A 12,542-nucleotide genomic window follows, 5' to 3' on the forward strand; every position below is an offset into this window, starting at 1 on the left:
AACAAGTTTATTTACTGATGACCCTAAGGTGTTACATGTATCCCACCTTATTCCCAGTCTCAACATTTTACTTACTTACTTGCTTACGACTGTTACTCACAATGGAGCATGGGCCGCCGACCAGCATTCTCCAGCCCACTCTGTCCTGGGTGTTCCTTCCTAGTTCTATCTGCTTGTTTTTCATTCTCCTCATGTCTGTTCTTTGTTCTTCACCTTCACCTTTGGCCTTGGGGATTCTATGTGAGGGCTTGTCTTGTTACGCTGTTGGGTGCTTTCCTCAATGTGTGTCCATTGTAGAATTATGGTCTACAACAAGGAAGTCACATCATTGTCTACACTGACTCATAGTACCGTAATAATTACCAATATGTGATGGAGAACACATTCAGGTTGGAGACAGAACAATATATTTGATATGAGTAAAAGTTGTGCAGAGAGATCACGCCTGCGAGGCTGACTTATGCCATCCGATCAATTCGAATTAATTCAACTAATTGTTCCCGCCTTATCCATTGTCAGATTTTTCTCCGCGTTAAATTTTGAATATCTATTTCCCCAATTGTCTCGTGTTCAGCTTTGAGGATTGTGCAGTTAGGGCCCAATGCCACTACACGATCCACTTCTAGGGCTTCTTCCTAATTTCTTCCTCCGTTAGGATATGCTTTGTTCTCTCCCACAGTTGGCTGTTGCTGATAATGTCTGACCAATGGACTCAAAGTATTTTGTGTAGACAACTGTTAGTAAACACTTGTACCTTCTGGATGATGGCTTTCATAGTTCGCCGAGTTTCCACCTCATACAGTGGAACTGTCTTGACATTTGTATTGAAAATTCTGACCTTGGTGTTGGTTGACAATTGTTTTGAGTTCCAGATGTTCTTCAGTTGTAAATATGCTTCTCATGCATTGCTGATCCTCGCCTTCACATCTGCATCAGATCCACAGTGTTCGTCAATGATGCTGCCCAGATATGTAAGTGTTTTTATACCCTTCAAAGGTTCCCCGTGAAGTGTGATTTGACTGGTGAGTGTTGTGTTGTCTCAGAGAATCTTGCTTTTCCCTTTGTGTATGTTGAAACCTACTGCTGCTACACTGGTCTTCTTCTGCATTTGTTGTTGGGTATGCGATGGAAGAGCCGAATCATCTGTGAGGTCACCTGCTGATCTCTTCAATTGCTGGCAGGCCAACATCGATTGGAAGGTTCGTGGGTGCTACTTCGATGTTTGGTGGGTTCCGTGGAACTGGTCAATTCAAGGGTCCCTCGAAGTGCTCTGCCCACTTGTTCCACTGTTCTTTGATGTTGGTGATTAATTTGCCCTCCTTGATTTTCACTGGTCATTCTGGTTTACGATAATTTCCACCGAGTTTTTATGTTGTATCATACAACCGTCTCATGCTTTCTTCTCTTGCAACCTTTTCCGCCGTCATTGCTAAGTCTTCCACATATTTACGTTTGTCGGTTCTGATACTCCTCTTCACTTGTTTGTTTACTTCTGCATATTCGGCTTGTGCCTTGGCTTTTTCTGCTCTTGTTCGACTGGTATTGATTGCTACCTCCTTGTTCCTCCTTTCATGAATCTTATCCAGTGTATCAACAGTGATCCATTCCTTGTGATGATGCTTCTTGTGGCCCAGAACCTCACGACATGTTGAAGTGATTGCTTCTTTGATCCCCTTCCAGTTGCTCTCCATAGTAGTTCCTTCTCCACTGAGTAGATCATGAAAGGTCTGGAACTTATTGCTGAGGATTATCTTGAATTTGTTGAGTTTGCCAGTATCCTGAAGAAAGGCCGTATTGAACTTCTGTGATATTGTCCGACCCGTTGTACAGTGCCTCTTGAGTTTCAATTTCATCTTGCCGACCAGCAAGTGATGATCTGATGCTATATCAGCTCCTCTCTTGGTTCTCACGTCTTCCATCGTCCTCCTGAACGTTTTGTTGATGCAGGTATGGTCGATTTGGTTTTGTGTAGTGTTTTCCGGTGAAGTCCATGTGCTTTTGTGAATGCGCTTATGTGGGAATATGGTGCCGCCTATGACCAGTTTTACGAAGTCACATAGATTTGCAAATCCCCCACCATTTTCGTTCCTTCCTCCTGGTCCATGTCGTCCCATGATGTCTTCATATCCAGTGTTGTCCATTCCAACCTTTGCATTTATGTCTCCCATCAGAATAGTCAAGTCCCTTGTTGGACATTTTCAGCGATTTACTGCAGCTTATCGTAGAACTGATCTTCAACGTCCTCATTGTAATCGCTGGTAGACGCATAGAATTGGATGACGTTCATTGTAATACCCACTTGCCCGTAGACATATTGGGTTTATCAATCGTAACTTCTATTTAAATGAATCCAAAATGACTCTACACACTGTATGTGTTCAGCTCCACTAGAATACTGCTCAGTTATATTCCCTAGGCCGACAGAAAACTGAGAATGTACATATCCTTTAACAGGACTTACCACTCCAAAGCTATCATATGAAGATAGGTGGGAAGCATGGAAACTGGATCCCTAATGGCCGAGACAAATTATACGTGACCTCCTCTCACTTTTCAAAACCACAAATAACAAAGCTAAGGCACACCATGACACTAAAATATACCAAAAACACTGATTTTAACCTTCGGAATCAGAAGTTTATACTGAAAATATCGATAAACCTGAACAAATTAAACTCAAAATTTTTGTCACACGCTAAGCAAGCCTCTAGAATACTTGAACAAATGGTGAACAAACGGTTGACTCAAACGCTCACTCAGTTTAAATCTTCCTAAACTGCTTTAAGGAGATTGGATGAAACTTGTAATTTAATCTCACCGTGATCTCTGATATTCGTATATTCTTTTTAACCAGGGAACTAGGGAACCGGAAATTAGGCGACCGGTGCCTGGGTCAAAATATTTTAAGGAAATTTTGTACCGGAAAAAATAACGTTTAAAATAAACAAATAAGGAGACAAATTTAGAATCGATAGCCAGTCGAGTTTTAATGTCTGTAAGTGCGTGACCTACATATTAACACGCGTTTATGTTTTTTATGTCTATACTCATCAGTGTTTTATATTTCAACAAACATGTTACATAGGAGAATTTAAGTGCTGATAATCCTTGTTAAAGTTCTATGACAATCGACCATGTTCGCAGTTGATCATCTACTTTTTTCAGTCAAGCTAATCAGCTAAGTATGACTACTAATCAAGATTAAATAGTCGCAGTAGTCGGCAGAAGGTGGTATAAATGGAAAACGAAGGCGCCAAGTGACGTTTTATGAACGATATACATGGAATAGTCAACCTTCCCTGTGATGACAGACTAGCTAAACTGAATTTAGAAAATTCAGGGAAAAAATATTTTTCGATGATGTCATCTACTAGAGCTGAATAATCTCGTCCCGGCCTAATGTACAAATAAAATAGTCTATTGAGAGATATGAAGATGCTTACGTCGCATCACGTGTCAAAGAAAGTTGTTTCATGGTCGAAAACTAAATAGAGATAATAGTATGAAGTTTATCTGAACATTGAGTTAAAAGGAAATACTTCAGCAGAAATTTTCAAGGATCATCAAACGAAATCTCTGGGTGAAACGTCTTGTGCCGTCAAGCTTTGTGTCGTCCTTTCCAGCCTCCCTATCGTTCGTGGAAGTATCAAGGCCAAACCTAAAGCTGACTTGGTCGCAGTTCTTAAACTGATTAATATATTCGAGATTGACGTCTTTATTTTTCTTGAATTTAAAACGTAGAACATACTAGTACACTCCAGAATATTCACAGTCCTTGCACTAATTCTTTGTGAACTGAGTATATATTTTCCTCTCGAACCGCTAATCATTGGGATCTTTTTATCTTAACATGTGGTTGAAGCTTCATTTGTCGACGAGGCAACTGACTGACTTGCATTGTCAAGGTCAATACAAGTAGTATCAAAACCCAAGCTGAAGCGGTTTGTTCAACGTGTTTGCAACAAGAATGAAATTCGGTCACTTGAACTATCGCCGAGGTGTTATAACGTACTCACTATCACCTTACGAACAAAAAGCCTTTGCAGGATTCTTTACACATGGGTTCCCAAACCTAATGAGGAGATTTAGGGAGAAAGTACTTGTTGTTGGTACTCGTAAGTCATCGATTCAATTAAAATGTTCTTTTTGTAGCTTTTGTTTTATGCTATATGGTGATTGAATGGGCTAACGAGGAAAATAGGCGGTCAAAGAGAAAAGGTGCTCATGTTCACGAATAAAATACTTTTGGTGTTCCATATGGAATGATACTACATACTAGGACGACCGTGGAGTAAATAGATATTGTTGTAACAGTCATTTGAAAAAGTTAGTTAAATACATATCTACTATAGAAGTCCTGGAAACGTTCTCTTGATGATAGAACTGGGTTCCACGACCAGTATTTAATCGAGTTGATGATAATCCTTAGTGTTCACCGTTTGACTCTCGTTTTCCACCATTTCAGGTCTTATTCGGACACTTAAGTGGCGTGGTTAAATAAGTCTGGAATAGCACACAACATGAGTGCAAATGACAGGCATATTCATCGTCACCTGACAGAATTTCTAGTTTCCATAAAACACCGTTTGTGAAAAGGCATGTAGTTTATTTATTTATTTTTTTAAACACATAAACATCGGTACAACAGGGCACCGAATAGATATTCGTCACATAAATCACTTGATTTGTGTGAGGGCTGGTATACTGCCCGAGCGCCCAAACCGAAGCAGGTGGTTTTCTTAAGAGGCCACACATCGAGCTTTTGACCTGAAGGTGGGGTAATGTAAGGAGATACAGTCCCATGGTAGCCAGTGACCAACAATAGGTTCATACGCCATCTGTTTCCTTAGAATACTGTAGCTCATGTGCACCATTGGTTTGGAATCAGGGTTTTCTAACTCCCCTAGGTGGATCCTCTGTATCCACCAATCCGGTTAGAGCGCCGGACATTCGCTTTTTGCCCTCTCGATTTCTTAAACAACACTACCGCTGCAAGAAGGCAGTGAGTAGGACTTCCATGGCAGTGGTTGTATGCACGTGGCCGTGTGAGAGCATTTCGAGAGGGAGAACTGACTCTCCCTATTCTCGGCCGTGCCAGGTGTTTGGGGGCTATAGGCGACCGAGCCTACCATGTAGTTGTTTGTTGGCTACTGAGAAGATGAAAATGGACCTCACTTTGTTATCGAGTATGTCTTTTAAGGAGTTTGTTCAGTAATGATAGTCTGTTGATTAAATGAAGACCAGAACTTCCAGTCGTTTTACTGTCTGTTTTTTGACTTGGTTATTTGTTGGACATCTTTTTCGGCAAACCACTGTCTCTAGGTGATAGTCTTTTGTCTACTTGCTCTTAAGTAGTAGTTTGCTTATGTTGAGGACAAGTGATAAACTGTGATGTAGTTTTACATTATGTCAAACCACACGTTTGACGATTGTCCGTACATACTGCAAGATATTCAGTTGACTGTTGAAGAGTATGCTACAGTAAGTACCATTGTGTGTCACTTTACACCTTCATCAAATGACGACATCGTTTGAGATGTTTAATTTCTGGTGTCGCATCTACATAAATCGTCTGGACATCCTCACTGAAGATTTGATGTGAATTTGTAAGAAACATGAGTCGGTTCTGTCAGCTGGTCTAAGTAATGTATGTTTTACATCTAGGTTATTATCTTACTATGCGTTCACTTTTATCACATACTAAGAAAGGTCATCACACCATGCGGTATACAAAAGTTAAAACTACTAGAATTTTTATGTCCAGTTCTTTAGCCTTCGGCTTGATTTTGAATCTCTTTTTAGGATAAAGGTGACCAAAAAGTACAGTTAGGTAGCTTTGATTTAGAAAACTAGGGAATTGGGGTTTAAGTTGGTTGCGTTGAATCCTGCGGCAATTCACTGATTTTTCAGGAAAATTAGATGTTTTATATACTTCGATAAGAATAATCGGACTCACTAATGCTCATTTACATGAAAAATAAATTACGATAACTGTGAACCACATTGAAAACTCTATGCTACGAACTTATCTTTCGACATTGCACAGACCTTTCACTACATCTGCATTTATCTACACCTACGAGACTTTTACTGTGTAGTAAACATTTAGTGATTAATTGTTTAAGACCATTTTGAACAGATTGGCATGAGCAAGTGTCCGGCACAATTTGGAACTCGTTGAGACGCAAAGTAGTTTTGGTAACTAGAAGTTTGTGTGAATGGTAGTCGCGAAAATATATTAGTGTCAGGTCAAATTACGTTATAAAATGCTATTCTCATAGAAAAACATGTGTTCCTCATGATCGATGTCATTTGGTTCTATGGGTTATGTCAAGTTATTTTAACAGACGTTTGGGGAGCAGACAGATAGCTCCTTAAAGAGGTGCATAAACTGTTGACTCGTTTCCACAAGTCGCACCAACGCGCATTCAGACCAACAGGAAGGTAAATACATTTAAGGGAAATCTTGCATAAGCCAACATTTTCCTCAGTTCTAATAACATGGTGTACCAACAGTCAAGCATCTGCAATATTCCCGTGTTTTTTAGTCTTGCAGGTCTTGTCTAAGGTTCGAAAAACTGTAGACGATTGTCAATTGCCCTCTTGGCTCATATGTACGATAATAATCTGATGGCAAGTAGTTTTTATGTATTGTTATAATTTTGTCATTAGCGGGCTAATGAGTACCGATATAACCCTAAAAATAAGGTCGATAAGCTCATGCCTAATATAAGTTGACTATCCTTATGTTGACAGGTTGGAAACATATACATCTATCAATGTTAATTATACTTCTCAGTGTTTTTATGTAACAGAAATAGATTACCTGCATGTTTTAGATCCATCAGCAGAATTAATGAAAAAATACTCTTCGCTAACTGTCAGAAGAGCACCATCCCCATCAATACATTTATGATTAATGTTGCATACTACTATCCTTATCTTGTCTAGTAAATCAAAATGACTGTAATCCGAAAGCATGGTTGTTCTTCATAAAGATTATGTGAGGAATTCAATAAGTAATTCGATGCTCTTTGTGTAGTGCTGCAAAGAGTTCGTATCTGAAGTGTTTTCCCAGAGTCGAATTATTGGCTAATGAAGATACGAGATTAAAGCTGTTTGACCTTTGTTATTCCTTTATTACGCATGTTCGGGCAATATTTGTTTCCAGCTAGTTCCGTTCAGGAAAGCAAATATAATTTTACTTTATCATATCACAGTAGTTGGGTAGTTAAAAACAATAACATCAATTAAGCCGGACGCCTTAGTGTTCACAGGTAGCAGAAGCGTTATAGGCTGAGTAATTGCGTTGAGGTATGATGCGTTTTTGATTGATCAGTCAATCCTATATGGAAGATCGATCCGAGGATTACGATAAGCCAAATCAGATGAAAAATAAGGCAACGTATATAAAGAAGTACGTGAATTGTAAAATGATAGTATCATTAAAAGCACAATCAGCAGGACAAACCTCTTCAGCGACCAATAGAACTTATGTGCCTTCAATCCCCCCCAATAACCCAAATGGGGAATTAATACAACTCATTGAAAACAGTCTGGTGGTTTTATTTAACCTTTAATAAAGTGTTATGACGCATTTTGCTCCTAAATATTTTCATATTTAGACCAACTAAAATATCAGCTCATAAGTGAATATATCTTCAGGCGCGCCTAATAACGTTAAATCTTTATCCTTCAGGTTTCGAGTTGGTTGTTTTGAAATCTTTGGAAAAGGATTATAATCTAAGAGCTTGAGGATCTATCGCTGAGTAGTATTCTGGGAGATATTAGTCAGTCAAACGTAACGTGCAACCTGCCACATGTGTACATCGGTTTAAGTCGTCATAACTCATTAACACAGCCAGATGAATTCGTCAGGGGGAATCCCAAAGTAATAGATATAACAATATTAATGCTTGTGGAGATTAGTTATTGAAGATACAATTCGAGAAAACAAATTAGTCAGATAATAAAGGGGATTTAGGAACTTAAGATCTAAGAGAAAACAGAGTAAACGCACTGGCTATATAGTCACAACAACGCTATCAGTTCTTAGTATCTACTAATGGAAGTGAACGCAAAAGTCTCCTAAAGAGAGGTTTACATGAGTATCTTCATCTATGTGACTGCAGTTCTACGTAACCTATGTTATCAAAGCGTTGCTTCACACACTGAGTGATTTATAGTTTAGATGTTTGGTCCTCGATTAGAAAGGTAAGCTAATGACAGGTTATGCACCAACACTAGCCATTATAAGCGCAGTCATCACATATTTTAAAGAAAGATCGCTAGGAACTGCATGGGGTCTTATGCAAAAAGCAACGACAGTAGGTGCCCCCAAATGCCCTGGTACTCCCGAGAGTGGGAAGGGCCCGCCCTCTCACTTGAAATGCTCTCGCACGGCCACGCGTATACAGCCTCTGACAGGGAAGTCCCACTAACTGCCTTCTCGTGGTGGGGGTGTTGTTTACGAATTTTAGGGGACGAAAAGCGAATGTCCAACGCTAACCTAGCCGATGGACACGGTAAGTTTACCTAGGGAAGTTGGAAAACCCTGATTCCAAACCAATGGTGCACATGGGCTCCAGTATCCTGAGGGAACAAATGGCGTATGGACCAATTGTTGGTCACCGGCTACCATGAGACTGCATTTCACGTTTCTCAACTGCCTTTAGGTCGAAGGCTCGATGTGTGGTCACCTAAGGAAACCACCTGCTTCGGTCTGGGCACCCAGGCAGTATCATAGCCCTCACACAATGAGAATGAAATGACACTGATTATTGGATATTCTGCTATCACTCCTATTACAATGAAAACAGCCCATACCTTTTGATAACATTCACTTTAATTTTTTTGTACTACGTCACTTATCTACCCTCTTCCATTGTCATTTTGCGTATCCTTACTTTTCAATTTATACAGCAGCTCTCTTATGGTGGAAATTCTGTCCTATCTAAACGATCTCGAGTTACTGACTGGTCGAAAACTGAATGCTACCACCGAATACGAATACTGTAACAGTCTTTCTGAAACCACGTATGCCATTTAAACTGGCTTCCTTCAACGTTCGCACACTAATGCAGATCGGACAACAGATATGGCTGGAAATGTCTTTAGAAAGTCTTAATATCGACGTCTGTTGTCTATCCGAGACCCGTATTCAAGACTCTGGTGAAGCGCTACAAATTCGATCTCCATCTGTCGCTTCAAAAGGCTTGTCTTACGTGCGTTTATCCGGGGACCCCGTGGTATCTTCGTCTGGTCTTGCTGGTGTTGGTGTCGCACTAAGCAATAGAGCTGAGGCAGCACTAGTCGATTGGATCCCCATTAACAGTCGGTTATGTGCTGTTAGATTAGAAAGTTCCATCAAAGTGAGAAGAAATCGGTGTGAGAAACGATGTTTCTTCGTCGTCTTTGCCTATGCCCCGACAGATAGCACCCTGGATGCGATCAAGGATGAATTTTACCACCAGTTAACTGTTCTCCAGAAAGTGCGTTCGACAGATATTGTATTACTAGCCGGAGACTTGAATGCTCAGGTCGGGCGTCTAGGCACAGAAGAGAGTCATTTAGGTGGCCGATGGGGACTTGTTGGCCGCAGGACAGATAACGGGGACCGTCTACTGCAACTGTGCACAGACCACAGCCTGTTTCTGGCTAGCACTAACTTTCGGCACAGTCGTCGCCGATGTGCCACCTGGCGTCCTCCCTCTGCATCTCAATCCTGGACTCAAATCGATCACATCGCAATCAGCTACTGCTGGTATGGATATGTGAAAAACTGCCGCTCCTTTTCGAGTACCTATTTGCGATAATCTTACCTTGCTTTTCAGTGGCCAACAAATTCATCGTCCTAAACGGATTGATGTCAGTAAATTGGTTGCAACTAAATATCAAACCGAGATGGGTTCAATAAAAGGATGAGTATACTGCGCGGCAGTCCGTTCTGTTTTAATTTATGGCAGCGAAACATGGCCATTAAGAGTAGAAGACACTCGTAAGCTACTAGTATTTGACCACAGATGCCTTAGAAATATTGCTGGCGTCTGCTGGGATCACCGAGTAAGTAATAGTGAGGTTAGACGCACGGTATTAGGGAATGATGGTAAATCGGCTGAGGAGGTTGTGAATCTTCATCGACTGATATGGTTGGGCCACGTGTTACGTATGCCTGAACACCGATTACCACGACGTGTAATGCTAACCGGTGTCGGGAATGGTTGGAAGAAAGTTAGGGGCGGCCAAACCAAAACGTGGCATCAGTACTTGAAGACACTAACTTCTAGTTTGAGCCATGTTGGTAGATGCAGACTACTTGGTCGGGGTCCACGTGACTATCGTAACCAATGGTTGGAGCCTCTTGGTGACATGGCTCAGAATCGATCACGATGGCGTAGGTGTATACACTCTGTCTTCTCTTAAACTAAGAGAATAAAATCGTTTCATATCTTTCTTTTTATCTACTAAGTCTTTCTTCCTGTACTTTGTCGTGATATGCAATCTTTCTTTTATATATTACCACCTCTGCATTAACTACTTTTATGAATCCGATGTTCATCTTGCTGTGCCAATGCGGTATGACAACTTGGACCGACGCATATATGTGCCTGGTCCTACGTTGTAGCTGACTGACTGCTGGGTTCAAGGTTAGCCACTATCCCACCGAAAAGCATGGGTCAGCAGTGATTGCAATTGCATGACGCCATAAAATGGCGAGTAAAGCCGCTTTCGGCTTCGCGAAACGTCCCGATTATAAGTACTTGGTTTCTTCAGGCTTCTTACAACTCATCGAATCCCGTCGGTCAACTCCGGGTGACCGTGCATGAATATGATGCTAGATACTGAGTGTTTATAACGTAGGATAACTGATAAAATTAAATTCAGTTATCAGTCCTTATGTAGGGTTCGTACACTATCTATTCAGAACTATCTACTTATTAATCTAAACGATTTTCAAGTCAAGTACATAAGCGGTATTATGTATAGAGGTCTGCTATCAAAAACAACTACAATTTACTAGGGCAACTAATTTTATGAGGGCGTAAAGTTTGCGATATTTGGTCCTAGATCTTATTCGGGATGAAAAATGTTTCTTATTAGTAGATATTTTATTTTCATGAATGTATGTAAACCTAGCGTAAATTGTGTGCACTTCCTCGAAAAAAGCTGAAAATTTAAGAAAAAAACTAAAATAGTGGGAATAACACGTTTCTGGTGCCGCATTATCACTGGAATTCGTCAAAAGATTCACGTATCATAGAGGAAAATACATAGCTTTAGATTGGTGATATCAAACGAAGATGAGGAGTGTATTTAAAATAATTTCAGAAGCATTGAAATGAACAATATGTGAACACATCAATAGATCATATATTTATTTACCACTACAATTACCTGATAAGATCGTCAACATTATCCGGAATTCATACCACGGACTACAGTCCAACTAAGAAACGGAGTCAGGCAAAGCTGCCTATTCTCCCCCTTTTCTTTTTCTTCTGATGGTCGGCTGGGTTCTGAAGACCTCGACATCTGACGGGAGTCACAGAATACAATAGACAGCTCGGAATCATTTAGAAGAATTGGACTTCGCAGATGACCTAGCCCTTCGATCACATCCTCACGAACAAATGCAGTTCATGACAAACAGCGAAGCAGCAGCCTCTGCATCAGTATGCCTCAACATACACAAAAGATAAAGCAAGATCCTCAAATACAACACGAAGAACATAAACCCTGGAAGATGTGGAATCCTTCACATACCTGGGTAGCATCATCGATGAACAAGGAGGATCCGATGCAGACGTAAAGGCGGGGATCGGCAAACCAAGAGCCGCATTCCTACAATTGAAGAACATATGGGACTAGGAACAACCAATACCAAACTCACAATCTTCAATACAAGTGTCAAGACAGTTCTACTGGACAGAGCTGAAACTTGGAGAACTACCACAACCATCATCAAAAAGGTAGAAGTATTTATAAACAATTGTCTATGTAAGATACTGAATGTCCGTTGATCGGATACCATCAGGAATAGTCTACTGTGGGGGAGAACAAAGCGGCTTCTGACTGAAGAGGAGATATGGAAAAGACGTTGGAAGTGGATAGGACACACATTGAAGAAGTCATTAACCTGCATCACGAGGCAAGCGCTAACTTTTAATCCTGAAAGGAAACGGAAAAGAGGAAAGCCGAAGAACACATTGTGCCGAGAATTGAAAGCAGACATGAATAGTATGAATATCAACTAGAAACAATTAGAAGAGATTACCCAGGACAGAGTTGGATGGAGAATGCCGGTGGGCGGCCCACGCTCGTCCATGTGGGGTAACAGACATAAGTAGGTACAATTACCACGACTGTACTGTTGCTATTATTATAAAGTCGATTATTACAAATACTAATATTACTTTCAATATTTTTACTACAAAACTACGACTGCTATTAATACGAGTACTGCTATACTTATTTCTACTAATACTTTGGAAACTTCTATTTTTACTAGTAATAAGATTAATACACTAGCCCCAATTATAGTA

Source organism: Schistosoma haematobium, chromosome 4 (genome assembly GCF_000699445.3).
Source record: "Schistosoma haematobium chromosome 4, whole genome shotgun sequence".
NCBI classification, from domain to species: domain Eukaryota; kingdom Metazoa; phylum Platyhelminthes; class Trematoda; order Strigeidida; family Schistosomatidae; genus Schistosoma; species Schistosoma haematobium.